The sequence below is a fragment of the Orcinus orca genome, chromosome 4 (assembly GCF_937001465.1).
Source record: "Orcinus orca chromosome 4, mOrcOrc1.1, whole genome shotgun sequence".
In the NCBI taxonomy this organism is placed as follows: domain Eukaryota; kingdom Metazoa; phylum Chordata; class Mammalia; order Artiodactyla; family Delphinidae; genus Orcinus; species Orcinus orca.
Window position 1 is genome coordinate 73,199,946 of NC_064562.1, and position 19,019 is coordinate 73,218,964.

Sequence of the window (19,019 nt, forward strand, 5' to 3'; positions counted from 1 at the left end):
TTTCCATTTGAATCGAATATCTTTTTTATACCCTCACTTTCAGTCTGTATGTGTCCCTAGGTCTGAAGTGTGTCTCTTGTAGACAGCATATATATAGGTCTTGTTTTTGTATCCATTCAGCAAGCCTGTGTCTTTTTTTTTTTTTTTGCGGTACGTGGGCCTCTCACTGTTGTGGCCTCTCCCGTTGTGGAGCACAGGCTCCGGACGCGCAGGCTCAGCGGCCATGGCTCACGGGCCTAGTCGTTCCGTGGCATGTGGGATCTTCCTGGACCGGGGCACGAACCCGTGTCCCCTGCATCGGCAGGCGGACTCTCAACCACTGCGCCACCAGGGAAGCCCAAGCCTGTGTCTTTTGGTTGGAGCATTCAATCCATTCACGTTTAAGGTAATTATTGATATGTATGTTCCTATGACCATTTTCTTAATTGTTTTGGGTTTCTTTTTGTAGGTCCTTGTCTTCTCGTGCTTTTCCCACTTAGAGAAGTTCCTTTAGCATTTGTTGTAGAGGTGGTTTGGTGGTGCTGAATTCTCTTAGCTCTTGCTTGTTTGTAAAGCTTTTGATTTCTCCACTGAATCTGAATGAGATCCTTGCCAGATAGAATAGCCTTGGTTGTAGGTTCTTCCTTTTCATCACTTAAACATGTCATGCCACTCCCTTCTGGCTTGTAGAGTGTCTCCTGAGAATCAGCTTTTAACCTTATGGGTGTTCCCTTGTATATTATTTGTCATTTTCCCCTTGCTGCTTTCAATAATTTTTCTTTGTCTTTAATTTTTGCCAATTTGGTTACTATGTGTCTCGGAGTGTTTCTCCTTGGGTTTATCCTATATGGGACTCTCTGCGCTTCCTGGACTTGGGTGGCTATTTCCTTTCCCATGTTAGGGAAGTTTTTGACTATAATCTGTTTAAATATTTTCTTGGGTCCTTTCTCTCTCTCTTCTCCTTCTGGGACCCCTATCATGCGAATGTTGTTGTGTTTAATGTTGTCCCAGAAGTCTCTTAAGCTGTTTTCATTTATTTTCATTCTTTTTTCTTTATTCTGTTCCGCATCAGTGAATTCCACCATTCTGTCTTCCAGGTCAGTTATCCGTTCTTCTGCCTCAGTTATTCTGCTATTGATTCCTTCTACTGTAGTTTTCATTTCAGTTATGGTATTGTTCATCTCTGTTTTTTCGTTCTTTAATTCTTCTAGGTCTTTGTTAAACATTTCTTGCATCTTCTCCATCTTTGCGTCCATCTTTTCTGAGGTCCTGGATCATCTTCACTATCACTATTTTGAATTATTTTTCTGTAAGGTTGTCTATCTCCACTTCATTTAGTTGTTTTTCTGGGGTTTTATCTTCTTCCTTCATCTGGTACATAGCCCTCTGCCTTTTCATCTTGTCTATCTTTCTGTGAATGTGGTTCATGTTCCACAGGCTGCAGGATTGTAGTACTTCTTGCTTCTGCTGTCTGCCCTCTGGTGGATGAGGCTATCAAGAGGCTTGTACAGGTTTCCTGAGGGGAGGGACTGGTGGTGGGTAGAGCTGACCTTTGCTCTGGTGGGCAGAGCTCAGTAAAACTTTAATCTGCTTGACTGCTGATGGGTGGGGCTGGGTTCTCTCCCTGTTGGTCGTCTGGCCTTAGGCAATGCAACATTGGAGCCTACCTGAGCTCTTTTGTGGGGCTATTGGTGGACTCTGAGAGGTCTCATGCCAAGGAGTATTTCATAGAACTTCTGCTGCCAGTGTCCTTGTCCCCATGGTGAGCCACAGCCACCCCCTGCCTCTGCAGGAGATCCTCCAACACCAGCAGGTAGGTCTGGTTCAGTCTCCTCTGGGGACACTGCTCCTTCCCCTGGGTCCCAAAGCACACAGTACTTTGTGTGTGCCCTTCAGGAGTGGAGTCTCTATTTCCCCCAGTCCTGTCAAAGTCCTGCAATCAAATCCCACTAGACTTGGAAGTCTGATTCTGTAGGAATCCCTCCTCCCATTGCCGGACCCCCCAGGATGGGAAGCCTGACATCAAGTTCAGAACCTTCACTCCAGTGAGTGGACTTCTGTAGTACAAGTGTTCTCTAGTCTGTGAGTCACCCACCCACCAGTTATGGGATTTGATTTTACTGTGATTGTGCCCCTCCTACCATCTCATGTGGCTTCTCCTTTGTCTTTGGATGTGGGGTATCTTTTTTGGTGAGTTCCAGTGTCTTCATGTTGATGATTGTTTAGCAGTTAGTTGTGATTCTGGTGTTCTCGCAAGAGGGAGTGAGAGCACGTCCTTCTACTCTGCCATCCTCGTTCCTAATCTCAGTGCATACATTTTTATACCTCCACAAAATGAATGCAGGGCTCTGCTTAATTCACTATCTAAGGTTTATAACCTATTATTTTTGTCATTTTCTCAAATTGATTCTATTTTAATTATTCAAGTCCTTGATTACTTTTCACTCTCTTGATTAATTCCTCTTACACATTTTAAAAGACATTAGACATATTTTTTTCTTTATGTTCACGACTTCATTCCAACATAGCTTTTCTCTAAATATGCAGTTAATAAGAAAAATTGTAAAAATAATTATCATTATAAATAATATTTATTCCTATGAATTCTTATGCATTTATATAGAATATGTAGGAGGTTTTTGAAAGATGTGTCATTTTTAAATTATATTTTTAAAATGTGGAGTCTAAGCTTACATCCTTTTTCTTCCTCACAGCTCTTAATAAATGTCTCATACATATGGTATTACTATTGAAATAGTAAACTAGTATTAACAACAAACACAGGTAAACTGTTCACTGTAAATAGTAAAACATTTCTGCCACCATTTTTTTTTAAGCTGGTAAATTCATTTCTAAAGAAAGTAATTGTTGCCTGAGGTATTTAGCTTAAGACTATGCTGTTTTGATATTTCACAAACTGAACGTGATTTTAACAACAGCAATACCACACAAGTTACAAATATATTATTCAGAATTATATTATTGAAATGACAGAAGCCCAATTCAAAGCATCTTAGGAGGTAATGGGAATTTATTGGAAGAATACTTGATTCACTTATATAACCACAAGTAAGGCAGTGTTGAGCTTGTATCTAAAATGCCACTATATTTTTTTTTTTGTTTTTAACTAGAGCTAAAGGAAATAGTTCAATCCCTGAAAAGTGAAACTCAGAAGCTGACCAAATGTTTCTGACCAAAAGGGGAAGCAGAGCTGGGAGAATTCTTTTGGCTTCTTTGACCCACTATTTTTTGGTGCTCATTACTCTCCTGGCTAATTTTCTTTTTTTTAATTTTTATTGGAGTATAGTTGATTTAAAATGCTGTGTTAGTTTCAGGTGTACAGCAAAGTAAATCAGTTGTACATATATCCACTCATTTTTAGATTCTTTTTCCATATAGGCCATTACAGAGTATTGAGTAGAGTTCCCTGTGCTATACAGTAAATCCTTATTAACTAATCAATTTTATGTATAGTACAGTAGTATGTATATGTCAATCCTAATCTCCCAATTTATCCCTCCCTCCCTTACCCCCAGTCTTCATAAGTATGTTTTCTACATCTGTCACTTTATTTCTTTTATAGATAAGTTCATTTGTACCCTTTTTTTAGATTCCACATATAAGTGATATATTACATTTGTCTTTCTCTGTATGACTTAACTTCCCTCAGTATGATAATCTCTAGGTCCATCCATGTTGCTGCAAATGGAATTATTTCATTCTTTTTCATGGCTGAGTAATATTCCATTGTGTGTGTGTGTGTGTGTGTGTGTGTGTGTGTGTGTGTGTGTGTATCACACCTTCTTTATCCATTCCTCTGTTGATATATATATATATATATATATAAAATCACATCTTCTTTATCCATTCCTCTCTTGATGGACATTTAGTTTGCTTCCATGTCCCAGCTATTGTAAATAGTGCTGCAATGAACATTGGGGTGCATTTTCTTTTTGAATTATGGTTTTCTCTTGCTATATGTCCAGGAATGGGATTGCTAAATCATATGGTAGCTCTATTTTTAATTTTTTAAGGAACCTCCATACTGTTCTCCATAGTGGCTGTACCAATTTACATTCTCACCAACAGTATTGTGTTAACAAATGAAATTAGAACATTCCCTAACACCATACATAAAAATAAACTCAAAATGGATTAAAGACCTAAATGAAGGCCAGACACTATAAAACCCTTAGAGGAAAACATCGGCAGAGCATTTTTTGACATAAATCACTGCAAGATCTTCTTCGATCCACCTCGTAGAATAATGAATATAAAACCAAAAATAAACTCATGGGACCTTATTAAACTTAAAAGCGTTTGCACAGCAAAGGAAACCATAAACAAAATGAAAAGACAACCCTCAGAATGGGAGAAAATATTTGCAAATGAAGCAACCAACAAGGGATTAATCTCCAAAATATACAAACAGCTCATGCAGCTCAATATAAAACAAAAAACAACTCAATCAGAAAATGGGTGAAAGGTCTAAATAGACATATCTCCAAAGAGGACATACAGATGGCTAAAAAGTACATGAAAAGAAGTTCAACATCACTAATTATCAGTGAAATGTAAATTAAAACTACAATGAGGTATTACCTCACACCAGTCAGAATGGACATCATCAAAAACCTTACAAACAATAAATCCTGGAGAGGGTGTGGAGAAAAGGGAAGTCTCCTACACTGGCTACTTTTCTAAGCCACACAGTTAACTCATTTCCTCAATGTAGATGTCAAATTTTTATTTCATGAATTAAAAAAAATTTGTATTTAATTATCCACGTTTTTCCTAGGAGAAATCATCTCTCATATGGCTTCAATTATCATCCATACCCAGATAAGTCATATTTCTCTCTCCATCCTGGGATGCTACACAGAGTTCCAAACATCAACATTCAGCTATTTAATTGACACTGTGAATTATATATATCAAAGCCAACACAATATCAATATAAGACATTATTTTTTCCTAGTCCAGTATACCAAAATATACAAAAAAGAAAAGTTACTGGCCATCTTCAGTGATCTTCAGGTCATTAAATGGATTTGTCATTCATATGATGAAACTATTGGAGTAAGGGAGTTATACCTGACCCTTCAATTTCCCTTACCTGAGCCCAACATACATACCTTTACACTTTACACTTTACACTTTACAATTAAATCCAAACATCTAATCCATTACCAAGTATTGTTGAATGCCTCCTGATGTGTGCAATTCCTCCATTTGCTCTATCTCCACCACCACTACCTTAGTCCATCCTACATCAATTCTCAATTAGGTTACTCCAGTAGATTACTAAACATTTTATGTTTATTCACATATTCTCTTCCAAATAGTTCTCAAGGCAGTGTCTGTGATTTGCTAAAATACAGATATTTTCATGTGAAACACATTCTTTGGATCTTTGTTGAAAATGCTTGAATATTTCTTTCGCTGTATCTCTTAATGTAAAGAGAAAACCCTTAATGTGACCTCTAAAACCATCACTAGTTAGTCCCTATTTACCTCTCCAAATTTCCCTGGCACCACATCCCGTTTATGCTTTTCTCTATACAACCTGTGTTTAATTCACTCATATAAATCATAGTCACCCCCACTATCATCTCTTGTCGGTCCCTCTGTGTGGAATGCTATTTTTCTCCCTTTAATTCTTGGTTAATTCTTATATCTTTAAGGTCTCAGCTCAAATTTGAGATCCTCATAACCTTTTTCCATCCTGGTTGGGTCAAATTTTCTGTTACCATTGGCACCATTTACCACTCTGTCACCGTTCTTATTATGGTGAAATGTTGCACATATTTCTGTTATTACTTAAATATTCTCTCTCTTCAATCACTGGAGTGTGAGTTTCATAAGACAGCAAACATATTCAGCTTTATTATTTTATTCCCAGCTCCCAGGAAAGTGCTCAGAACTATTTTGTGCTCAGTTAATGTTAAATAACCAAAGGTAGAATGAATATCTACATTCAGGTATAAGAAAAAAAGGTAATTGTTTCAAGAGCAAATTATGTCTCCTTTAAGAGAAATTAGCTACTAATCATAGTAGTAGATGGTTCATTTAAACACACTGATTCAATTAACAAACAACCTCTTTCACAACAATAATCAGACTAGAACTTAAAGATTTAAAATAGTACCACTTTTACCAGAAATAAAGTGATATTTTATATTTTATATATTATATTACCAGTATATTTTCAAGCTTTTTCAATTTTATCAATTTTACTGAGCTCTAATTTTTATGCAATAAGATACCCATATTTAGGTATAGATACACTTTTTTTTAAGTTCAAGGAGATCTGACAGAATCTTGTAAGCACCACAGCAATCAAAATATTAAATATTTCTATCTGCCCAGGAAGTTCCCATATTCTTGTTTATGGTCAGTCTCCACCCCTCCCACCCACACATACATCAGACAACCACTAATCTAATTTATATCACCACAGTTGGTTGCTTCTTCTAAATATAAATGTACATGGAATCAAACTTTGCAATTTTGTGGCTGGCTTTTCTCAATATACTTTTTTTTTGAATTTTGTCTATTGTAGCATATGTCATTATTTTGCTACTTTTATTAACAAAGTTAATATGAACAATCTTGTACAAGTCTTTTTGTGGATGTATGCATTGATATCTCTTAGATGAACAGGTAGTATTGAAATTACCAGTTTCCAAAGTAGTTGTATCATTTCACCATGCCATCAGCAGTACACAAGAAAAGAGGTTCAAACAATGTAGTAACAGTTTTGGAAGGGCTCCCACTGGCCACATCTGGGGTAAATTGTACAATAAAGCTATGAGAGGAATAAATGATAGTTTATTTAAAAAAACAGGAATCCTGAAATCCATACTGATATAAATAAGTAATTAAATCGGAGAGATGAGAAATTTCCTTCTTACAGCAGAACACTAACTAAAAAATGTAGAAGGAGGGAATTAGAAAAATCATCATTTAGTCACCATGAGAGTAATAATTTATTGAAATAAAAAATATCAATGGATGTTAATAAAATGTTAATAAAATGAAAAAAAAATCAATGGATGTTAATAAAATGATGTTAATAAAATGAATGTTTATTGAGGGATAGGATTTTTACATATTCTCAAAATATCACTCCACAAAAAACATTTACTAAAAATGAAAACATTATAACTTTACAATGGAGAAATCTGGTAGATTACACCTTAATCAAGTGATCTAGTATCACCAATAATAATAGGACACGTTGATATTGGATGCCCTATAAGATGATATACACTTAAGAACACAACATACTTTTTGAAGCATTCCTGCTAAAAATGAATATTACTAACACAATCATGAAGAAATATTAGACAAAATCTAATTGAAGGGTATTCTACAAAATAATTAGTCTGTGGTCTTTAAGGATTTCACGGTTACACAAGAAAAAGAATCATCTGAGAAAATGTTTCCTACTGAAGGAAACTAAGAGATATCATAATGAAATGCAAATAAAATAAGATAAAATGTTACTGGATTCTGGACAGGAATCTTTTTCTTTGAAAACAGAAGAATAAAACGTGGTGAAGTTATAGTACCTAATCTAAAGTTGCAGTAATAATAAGAGTAACCTATTGGCATAAGAATAAACAAATATATCCATGGAACAGAACAGAGCCCAAAGGAACTGAGGTGACTTTATGATGAACTGACAATTTTTCAAGAAAAATATCTGCTGAAACAAGTGGATATCAATTTGGATATCCAAAACAAAAACAACTCCTTGACTTCCATCTCACAGCTTTCACCAAAATTAATTTATGTATTAGATCTGTGAATAAAACCTAAAGATGTTAAGCTTCTAAAAGAAAACAAAAGAGAAAATCTTTACAACTTTGAAGTAAGCAATGATTTCCTAGAATAAACATTGAGTACTTCCTTACTTTGGGGCATGTCAAGATATCCCAAGCTTGTTTTCTCTTCCTGTCCCAGTCTGGGATCAGCTATTTCTCCTGGTATCTCAGTTTCCATTTAGTGGAGAATGGTACATAGAAACTAAAATCTAAGTACTATTTGTGCTCCTTGCTATTAGGTCCTCTCAACAGAGAGAATTAGAAAATATATGTATGTATGTATGTATGTGTATTTATATCTATACATTTATATGTATAGTAAAAAAATTATTTCTCATTTATAGCTCCAATTCTAAGCCAACACTACAGTGTTCATTTATTCTTGTATTTTCCTTATTGGTATCTTCTCTGAAAGTAAAAATATATGGTTCCCATTATCCTCATTATATTTTCTGACTTGGTCACAGACACATACCCGTATACACAATATATCCAGTCACACGAAACTACCAATCCCCTCCTTGGCCCCAAAACACCTAAACGGGCTTTGCTGACTTTGCTGGTCTTGTCAGCCTTGACTGCCATCTTCCGCCAGTCCCTGTCAGTCCTGCCATTTCCAACACCCAACTTTATAGTACTCCTCCACAGATGTTGCTAGCACTGGTATCTCAAGAGAAGAAAAGAGAGAGGAAGAGAAGGCAATAGAAAAACAAATGAATCTTCTTTAAGCAATGGGGAACTGAAGGAAAACAGAAATTCTTTACTGTTCTTTTGTCTACTTGTTTTGTCAGTTACTGAGAGAGCTCTGTTTAAATCAACTACTATTATGAATTTATCTATTCTCCTTTCAGTGCTGTTAATTTATGTTTCATGTACATTGGCATTCTAATGTTAAGGACAAACACCCATAAAACTATCAGAACTTCCCCTTTTATCATAATGAATTGTCCATCTTTAACTTTGATAACACTCCCTATGTCTACTTTAACTATAATATAATACATATTAGCTTTCCTATAGTATTTTTTTATCCATCCCTTTGCTTTCAACTTATCTGTGCATTCTTTTGTTTTTCATTATTTTTCATTTTCAAATTTTTTAACTTTTAGCTTTTGCTGTTTTTTTATTTTAATAGGTTTATTCTATTTAGATTGACTATTATGACTTCATGTAATAGGTACACAACAGTATAATTTCATTTTCAGCCTTTCCTTTTTTTCTAATGGAGTCATATATTTTATTTCTACCTATTTTATGAATACATTAATATAATTTATTCTTTGTCTCTTACAGAAACAAGAGATAAAAAGTAAAGGTCATTTTGTGCTTTTTAAAAAAATATTGTTCACAGAGTAAACTTTCTGGTGCTTTTCATTTTTCTTGAAAATCTGTTTTTTATTTGTTATCATTACCTTTAGACTGAAGAACTTCCTTAATCATTTCTTATCATACAGGTCAATTGGTAACAAATTTCCTCACATTTAATTTTTCTGAAAATATATTTATTTTATTCTCAATTTTGAAGGATAAATTTATGGAATATGGAATCTATCATGACAGTGTTTTTTTGTTTCAGTACTTTGATGATGTCATTGTATGGTCTTTTGAGCTTCATCATTTCTGATGAGAAATTAGCTAGTGAATACATCATATTCCCATTTGTGTAATTTTTCTGATTTAAAACTTTTTCTCTGTGGTTTATAACAATATAACTATAATGTACACTGTTGTGATTTTATTTGTATTTTTTTAACTTGGTATTATACTTCTTGGATCTGTGATATTATATTTTTGACCACCTTTGGGAAATTTAAAGGCATCATTTTGTTCTAGTTTTTTTTTTTTTTTTTCTGCCCCATAATATCTGCTCTCTATCTGGAACTCTAATTATGCCTATGTAAGAATGCCTGATATTGTTCTATGGGTTATTAAGGTGCTGTTCACATTTTCTTTTTCTGTTCTTCAGTGTGATAATTTATGTTAATCTGTGTCCAAGTTCACAAATTTTTTTTCTCTATATAGTCTCAAATATTTGGTTAAGCTCATCAATTGATTTTTTTAAAATTTCAGATAATGTAACATTTCACTCTAGAACTTCTGTTCTTTTTAACCGTTCCATTTCTCTGCTCACATTCCCTATATATTAATGGATGTTTAAAGTCTTTGTATGCCAATTCTAACCGGCAGGCCATACTGGGATCTTGATTAAAGGTCTTTTCCTGCTTCTTTACATGTATAATAATTTGTAACTACATGCTGGACATTATGTGACACATTGGGTGGAGCCTGGATTATATGACCTCCCTTTAAAGGATACTGAAATATTTTTGAGTAACCACATATATTTCTGGTAAATTCTTTCAATCTTTCCAGGTTTCTTTTATTGTTTAATTTATTTTCTTTCTCTTAAAGTATGTTCTTTCTGGAATCTCAACTAAACACCTGGAATACACAATAAGATCACTCTACAGTGGCTTGGTGAGAAATGCAACATTTCTCAACATTGTGCAAATTTGTGTGTCTCCACTTACCTCTCAGCTTTGTAGTAACTGCTCTGTGCTAAGCCTTGCCAATTCTGTGCTTATATATTCCAAACTTCTGCCAAAAAAAATTGCAGTGTACCTCGCACAGTATATGGGGTTATCTGCTTCAGAGTTCCCTTCTCTACAGTACACTGTCCCACAAGTTCGAACCATTTTTACAGTCTGTAACATCCATCTCTGCTTCCTCATCTCAAAATACTACCATACCCTGCTCTTATTTTATCTTCATGTACTCTGGTCTAGAATGTGCCTCCGATGAGAAAGTAGAGTCTAGCATCCAGCTGTCTCCTCAAGAATACAGTTTTTACTGCCTATTTGCTAATGTCTAAAAACTGTTGACTCATTTTTTGCCTAGCTATATAGTTGCATCAGAAGGGCATTTCTGGTACCAGTTACTCCACCATGGTCACAAGCAGACCAATTTTATTTACTTTATGGTAAAAAGATTATAAGAGTGAAGGGATTATTTTTCTCTCATTTAAAACCCTAAATAAGAAATAAATATAAATGTAATTTAATAATATTTAGAAATTCATTTTGTCCGTTTGCTCTCCAGTTCCTTCGATTTCTATGAAAATTTTCAGAAGAAAAGCATATAAATAATTATAAAAATAATATTAGTATGCCAATTCATTAATTGCTAATATTTTGCCATTTTTGCCTCTGTCTTTCTGGATGGAGATATAGACAGAAAGGTATGTATGTATTTGCTGAGCCATTTAACAGTATTTAAAACCACAGTCCCCCTCTCTATCAAAACAGAAAATACACATATACAGACATAAATAATATTGCCTAAAATTTTTTAAAATAGACCACTTGGATTCTATTTTAAGCATACTTTATTTAAGCAAATCTCAGGCAATTTGACTCAAATCCCTCTTTTTCTGAATTCATAATATGTGAAAATAAAACACTTTTAAAAACGCTTTTGGACAAAAAAAAATGTTAATCATTCTATGAGGCATAATCTATCTGAAGATTACTCCCACTGTTAAAAAAAGTTTTTCCCTCACTTGAACTGAAATCAATCTCCCTATATGTTCCATCCTCTGTATGTCCATTTTTGAGGTCTTAAAAACCAATATCTAATTTCTCATGCATAGAATAAACTTTCAAATACTTCAATATCTTCAGGAAGCTTCATCATTAGTGATTTACCCATTACTCACATAATAGTATTTTAGTTTACCTCTTTGTTTTATTTTTCAGTTTGTGTTTAAATTCTAATAAATGGAGTCTCCAAAACTGATTTCAAAAATCTAATAACTTATTATAAATACACTCCTGTGTTCTGGAAATACTGATTAATTTTGCTTGGCTGGGAATATATCCTCTGTGAAGGGGAATAGTAAGAAATGAAATGACATTGAGCTAAGCTCCTGGTGGGGGGGAACTTTCATGCTTTCCAAGTTATTTTATTCTGTGTCTAATAAGAAACCATTTTTGCTTTAAACAGGATTTTCTTATGATTACAGATATACTCTGGAATAATTACTTTGACAGTGGCAAGTAATTTGTATTAGAAAGTTTAGAGAAGGCACTTAAAAAATGCTGAGTGAAGAAAGGTAGGCAGAAGTTCAATTAACAGGCTCATGTGATTATATTAGTGAAAAATCATAAGGTTCTGAATTACATTGATGATAATGGAAATATAAATTATATACCAATGGAGATTTCAAAGAGGAAAAACCAACAATAGGCAATTACTTGATTGAGAATAAAAAATGAAATAAAATAAAAAATAATTTTGTATTTTGAGTGCTTTTTTCATACCACTAACAGAAAAGATAAGTCAGAACAGGACTGGGTATAGGGGAGAAAGATGATGATGATGGTAATCATAATAACAACAACCACATCATCACTAATATGCCTCAGGTACAGTTCCAAGTGCTTTATAAGTATGAACTCACATAAATTTCACATTTTTCCATGAGATAAGTACTATTATTATGTCTATTTTATAGATGAGGAAACTGAAGCACGATTAAGAAATTTTCTGAAGTTCATCCAGGCACTAAATCATACAGCAGAGTTTTAAACCCATATATATATATAAATGCAAAAGTCTGTATTTTTTAATAAATTTATTTAATTTATTTATTTTTGGCTATGTTGGGTCTTCATTGCTGCACGTGGGCTTTCTCTAGTTGAGGCGAGCGGGGGCTCCTCTTCCTTGAGGTGCTCGGGCTTCTTGTTGCAGTGGCTTCTCTTGTTGCAGAGCATGGGCTCTAGGTGTGCGGGCTTCAGTAGTTGTGGCACGCGGGCTCAGAAGTTGTGGCACACAGTCTTAGTTTTTCCGCAGCATGGGGGATCTTCCCAGACCAGGGCTGGAACCCGTGTCCCCTGCATTAGCAGGAGGATTCTTAACCACTGTGCCACCAGGGAAGCCCAAAAGTCTGTATTTTTAACCCACTCTACCATGCTGCCTTCATATGACTAGTTGAATTTATTGGTCTATTAGTTCTTAGAAAAAAATTAATTTTAAAAACTATATTTAAAGCTTCTAATAAAATCACTATAGCCAGATTATAGAATTATATTTAGATGCAGTGTATATTTAGATATATATTTACTGTATATTAGGATGCCTGGTGTACCTTTGGCTCAGATATAAGTCTCTTTAAACAAGGTCAATACGTGGAGATAAGCCTCTTTGATGGTGTGAGTCAAATAGCATAATTGAGTTATGTGGGAAAACATAAAACTTTCCTCATTCCAAGCAAATCAGTGAATTATTTCTTCTGTTTTCTTTACTCTTATCCACAAAATATCAGTCCTATTTATTAGGTATATTATTCGTTTCCTTTTTTTCACGAAGTAACCTAAAAATATTAATGCCAAATGATGATTAATACTTCCCAACAGCCTGAGCTACTGAAGTGAGACAACTCTTGGTGGAATGAGAGAAAATTACAGGAAATATGTCCAAGAACAGAATAATAATTCATTAGCTATAATCAATGTTAATTCAGTAATATGTTTGTCTCATATTTTGTTTTAGATCTGTCAGCCCCAAACTTCTATGAAGTACAGAATATTTCATGAGTTAAGAAACAATTACATGTTTGAATGAATAAGCTAACTATAAATCAAACCACTCATTATTTTTGAACTGAAGGGAAGAGGAGAGAGGAAGGGATTAAATAATGTTAATAATTCCATCTAAGTGTATAGATATATGATCAAAATTATATATGATCAAAATTAATCTACACATTGCCTAATTAGTTATATTTCAACTTTCAAATCATTTTCTCAGTAGTATGTTTTAAGTGCATTACACTTAATATATCATTTTATATCTAATACCAATAATAACAAATGAGGTACGAACTATTAGCAGTTTGTCACTGACACATGAGTGAAATGATTTCATCCAGATGAGAACCAATAGTGAGCTAGTAATGTAATGTAGTCATTAATTCTTTTTCTTTAAACTCTCTCTCCACTGGTTCATTACATATATATGCTCAATAATTTTTTTCTTCTTAAAACGTGTATACATATAAGGATGCACCAACGCCCGCACACCTGTCATGTGTACATGCACAGGTCCACACCTAATATAATTTTGATTTCCTTTACAGCCAACCTTCTGGAATCTGTTGTCTAATCTTTATTTTATCTAGTCCCTCATCTCTACTCATACGTCAATCCACTCCTATCAGGCTACTATACAGTAGTGTGCTGAAGCTGGCTCATATCAGTGCTCCAGAGACAGTTCTTAAATTTTCAGAAATATTTTGAGCTAAGCACAGCATTATTAACATTTGCTTGTGGTAGAGGTTAGCCATACCTCTATTAAAAACCTTGATTTATAATTAGATACAACACTTCTTCAGACCACTGAGAACAATGATATAAGACCCTTAACTTCTGGTATCCCTAACTAGACTACAAGTTTTCTTACCACAAGGATTATTTCTATCTTGTTCACCATTGTATTCCCAGTGCTTGACTTATAGTTGCTCAAAAATATTTAACATGTAATGTAAATGAAAAGAGTGAGGCATGCAATAGACAGGACTCCAAATAGAAGTGAAGTTAAAAAGAAAAGATAGGGAAAAAATGTTGTTTCCTCTTTTTAAAATTTTGATCAGTTTTTCTCTGATAATAATTGCTTCAGCCATAATTCATGTCAAACATTTTTCCTAAGACTACAAACCTCAGGGTTTCACATGATTTTTTTTTCTATACTTTATATTTGGGACAAAAAGTCTATTAAAGTTTAGCATGATGAGAAATATAATCTCAGTTAATATTTGAGGCTTAGCTCTTTTTTTCACAATTGAAGAAAAGAAAAATTACTTCTACTCCAAATGTAGGCAATTTCTAAACTGAGATAAGCATGTGGGATGAGAGCCAGAAACATTAAGCAATAGTACATAGCATCTAGCAATTTGAAGGGTAAAGTGCCCCACTGAAAGCATCCAAGTTCTTAAGAATGAAGTAAGAACGTTATAATTACATTATATACATCAATTTCAAAAACTCACAGTAAATAAACAGAAAGTACCGGCATACCTGGGAAAGACTGCAGGTTTATTTCCAGACCACTGCAATAAAGCCAATATTGTGATAAAGTGAGTCACATGAATTTTTTCTTTTCCCAGTGCATATAAAATTTATGTTTATATTATATTGTAGTCTATTAAGTGTGCAACAGCATTATGTCTAAAAATAATGTTCATATCTTAGTTTAAAAATGCTTTATTGCAGGGCTTCCCTGGTGGCACAGTGGTTGAGAGTCTGCCTGCCGATGAAGGGGACACGGGTTCGTGCCCCAGTCCAGGAAGATCTCACATGCCGCGGAGCGGCTGCGCCCGTGAGCCATGACCGCTGAGCCTGCGCCTCTGGAGCCTGTGCTCCGCAACGGGAGAGACCACAACAGTGAGAGGCTGGCGTACCAAAAAAAAAAAAAAAGTGCTTTATTGCTAAAAAATGCTAATCATCATCTGAGCCTCCAGCAAGATGTAATCTTTTTGCTGATGGAGGGTCTTGCCTTAATGTTGATGGCTGCTAGTTGCTGAAGGTTGGGGTGACTGTGGCAATTTCCTAAAATAAGACAACAATGAAGTTTGCCACATTGATTAACTCTTCCTTTCATGAAGGATTTCTCTGTAACATGCAATGCTATTTGACTGTATTTTACACACAGTAGAACTTTCAAAATTGGAATCAATTCTCTCAAACCCTGCTGCTGCTTTATCAACTAGGCTTATGTAATACTTTAAATCTTTTGTTGTCATTTCAACAATCTTCACAGCATCTTCACCAAGAGTAGATTCCATCTCAAGAAACCACTTTATTTCCTTATCCATGAGAAGCAATTCCTCATCTGTTAAAGTTTTATCATGAGACTGCAGCACTTCTGTCACACCTTCAGTCTCCACTTCTAATTCTAGTTTTCTTGTTATTTTCACCACACCTGCAGTTACTTCCTCCACTGAAGTCTTGAACCCCTCTATAAGAGCTAAAGTCAACTTCTTCCAAACTCCTGCTAATGTTGATATTTGACCTCTTCCCATGAATTATGAACGTGCTGAATGGCACCTAAAATGGTAAATCCTTTCCAGAAGGTTTTCAAATAGACTTCACCCACATCCACTAGAGGAATCACTATTGATGGCAGTTATAGCCTTACAGAATATATTTCTTAAAATAGTAAGACTTGAAAGTCAAAATTACTCCTTGATTCATGGGCTGCAAAATGGATGTTGTGTTAGCAGGCACTCAGCATTTTTTAAGTGCCTTCTCTAAACTTTCTAATCCAAATTACTTACGACTGTTAAAGTAATTATTCCAAAGTATATCTGTAATCATAAGAAAATCCTGTTTAAAGCAAAAACGGTTTCTTATTGACACAGCAAGCATCATATTCAATGGTGAAAAACTGTAAGGTATCTAAGTTTTTGTTAAAAAGTGACAAAGGCAGGTGTTGCTGTTTTTTATCTTCTTCTTGCCTTGAACATGGGCATGAGATTAAACCTACAGTAGACATTTTGAAAACATAAGGGAAAGTAATAGTAACCAAATTTATAAAAAGTAAATATTAAATAATAGCAGATTTTAAGCAAAATAATGAAATGTGAAGATATCTAAATCACTTATATGAAAATATTTATTGTCAAGTAAATGATCACAGTATATCGCAAAAGTTTTAAATGGTATACAAACTACTCAAAAAGATGGTAACATTTTGTAAATATATGAAGATGAAAGAGAAAAGTGTAAAGAGTCTGGGTATTCTCTGGCAGTGGAATGAAAGAGGTGGGGTGATAGAATTTGTCTATACCAGATGCAGCCAACAGTGGGGCTGTAGTCTCAGTTATAGTACTTAGAACAGTAATAAAGCCAACCAAAAATGAATTAGTGATTTATTATTAATATGTATCAGTTGACTTTTCTGTTTGTTTGCAGAAATAATATCTTCTAAGGACAGAAAACTTGGAAAATAAGAATATAATCAAGAAAAACATCTTTGATACTTATTTCACCAATTTTTTCCATTTTGTTAAACTACTCAAAATCAATGGCTTAAAACAATTTATCATTATTTTATTTCAATATTATGTGGGTCAAGAATCTGGGTGGGGTCAAGGGGCTTATCTCAACTTCTCAACATCTGCTGTCTCTGCTGGGATGATGTGAATGGCTGGGGCTGGAACAACTAGAGCTGGTGGAGCTTCTCTGTCCAGAGAGACTCTGTCTCTGTCTCTCTCCTTACTTCCTCCAAGGCCTCTCGATGTGACTACCTTGAGCTTTCACATTGCTTGCACACAGAATGGTCTGACTTCTCCAATGAAGGTCAGTGCTCCAAGAAAAAGGAAGTGGAAACTGCCAAGTCTCTTAAAGGCTAGGTCCCAAACTGGCAAACATTAGTTCTGTCATGCTCCAAGCCTAGATTCAAGGGGATGGGATATAGTTCCCATCTTTCAAAGGGAGGGATGTCGAAGAATTTGTGGCCATTTTTAATCTGTCACGATTTTATGTATGGATTTGTGTACATGATTAACTGGTCAGGTATCTTTCAATTAAAATGAAACAATATAGCTTAAGAAAAAAATTTGAAATAAAAAATGAAACAATATACAATAAATTGTCAGATTGATAGAGAAGACTAAGAAGAGTGGGTAAATATACTGGCTACTTAAAAAAATCCAGTTAGTTTCCAAGAGAGGCTAGACACATGGTTCAAACTATGTTATCTCTCTCTTGCTTTCACTCTCTTTCACTTGCTCAGATGTCCATGGAATAACTTGAGTGGACAGACTTTATAGGACTGTCATAGGGCAGTACCTATAACAATATTGTAGCATGGAAAAAGGGGCCTGGTTAGCCAGCCTGAGCCACATAACCGCCCCTGTGGCTGGAGAGATAAGGCCATGTAATTCTTTAGGTAAGAGAAGATGCATTAGACATTACTTACTACAAAACAGAACTACCATATGACCCAGCAATACCACTACTGGGCATATACCATGAGAAAACCATAATTCAAAAAGAATCATCTACCACAATATTCATTGCAGCTCTGTTTACAGTAGCCAGGACATGGAAGTAACCTAAGTGTCCATCAACAGATGAATGGATAAAGAAGATGTGGCACATATATACAATGGAATATTACTCAGCCATAGAAAGAAACGAAATTGAGTTATTTGTAGTGAGGTGGATGGACCTAGAGTCTGTCATACAGAGTGAAGTAAGTCAGGGAGAGAAAAACAAATACCGTACGCTAACACATATATATGGAATCTTAAAAACAAAAGTGGTTTTGAAGAACCTAGGGGCAGGACAGGAATAAAGACGTAGACGCAGAGAATGGACTTGATGACACGGGGAGGGGGAAAGGTAAGGTGGAATGAAGTGAGAGAGTGGCATGGACATATATACACTACCAAATGTGAAATAGATAGCTAGTGGGAAGCAGCCGCATAGCACAGGGAGATCAGCTCGGTGCTTTGTGACCACCTAGAAGGGTGGGATAGGGAGGGTGGGAGGGAGGGAGACGCAAGAGGGAGGAGGTATGGGGATATATGTATATGTATAGCTGATTCACTTTGTTATAAAGCAGAAACTAACACACCACTGTGAAGCAATTATACCCCAGTAAAAATTTTTTTAAAACATTGTGTCCACTAACTTTTAAAGGGATATAGGTAAAGATAGTGTAATAAAATTGTCAATAATTTAAGGATATGTTCACCATCTACATGTGTTTTCTGTTTGAATTATTTGTGTTCTGATTTAATACTTGCTATTAAGTAGAATTATAGGGTTTTTTAAATATAAGAAAATTAACTACTTATTGCAGTTTAAATAACAGTAACTGTGACTTGAATATATGTCAGGAAAATATATCTCAAGGTTCTATATAAAATAATGATTTTTAAAATGCCATTATATTTTGTTAACTATGCACAAAGTATTAAATTATAAAGATAGATAATAGCAGAGTACAAGCTATATATCTCCCCATCTGAACATTAGCTCAGGAGGCTGGACCAACTACTCAATTTTCTCTATGTCAGATTTGAAATAGTCTCAGGAAGAGGTTAAAATCACTCCCTGTCAATCATTATCTTTCAGAACCAACATCAAGCCCAGGAAGGATAATTGTTAAAATAGGTGCCTTCTAACAGAAAGACACTTGCTGGGA

At 34.7% G+C, this 19,019-nt stretch overlaps 1 long non-coding RNA gene across 1 annotated transcript in view; it reads right to left on the reverse strand.

The window, feature by feature from the left end:
* LOC125964274 (uncharacterized) overlaps positions 1-19,019 on the reverse strand; it is a 118,699-nt gene that overhangs the window by 51,314 nt on the left and 48,366 nt on the right. The gene's annotated exons all lie outside the window — the stretch shown is intronic.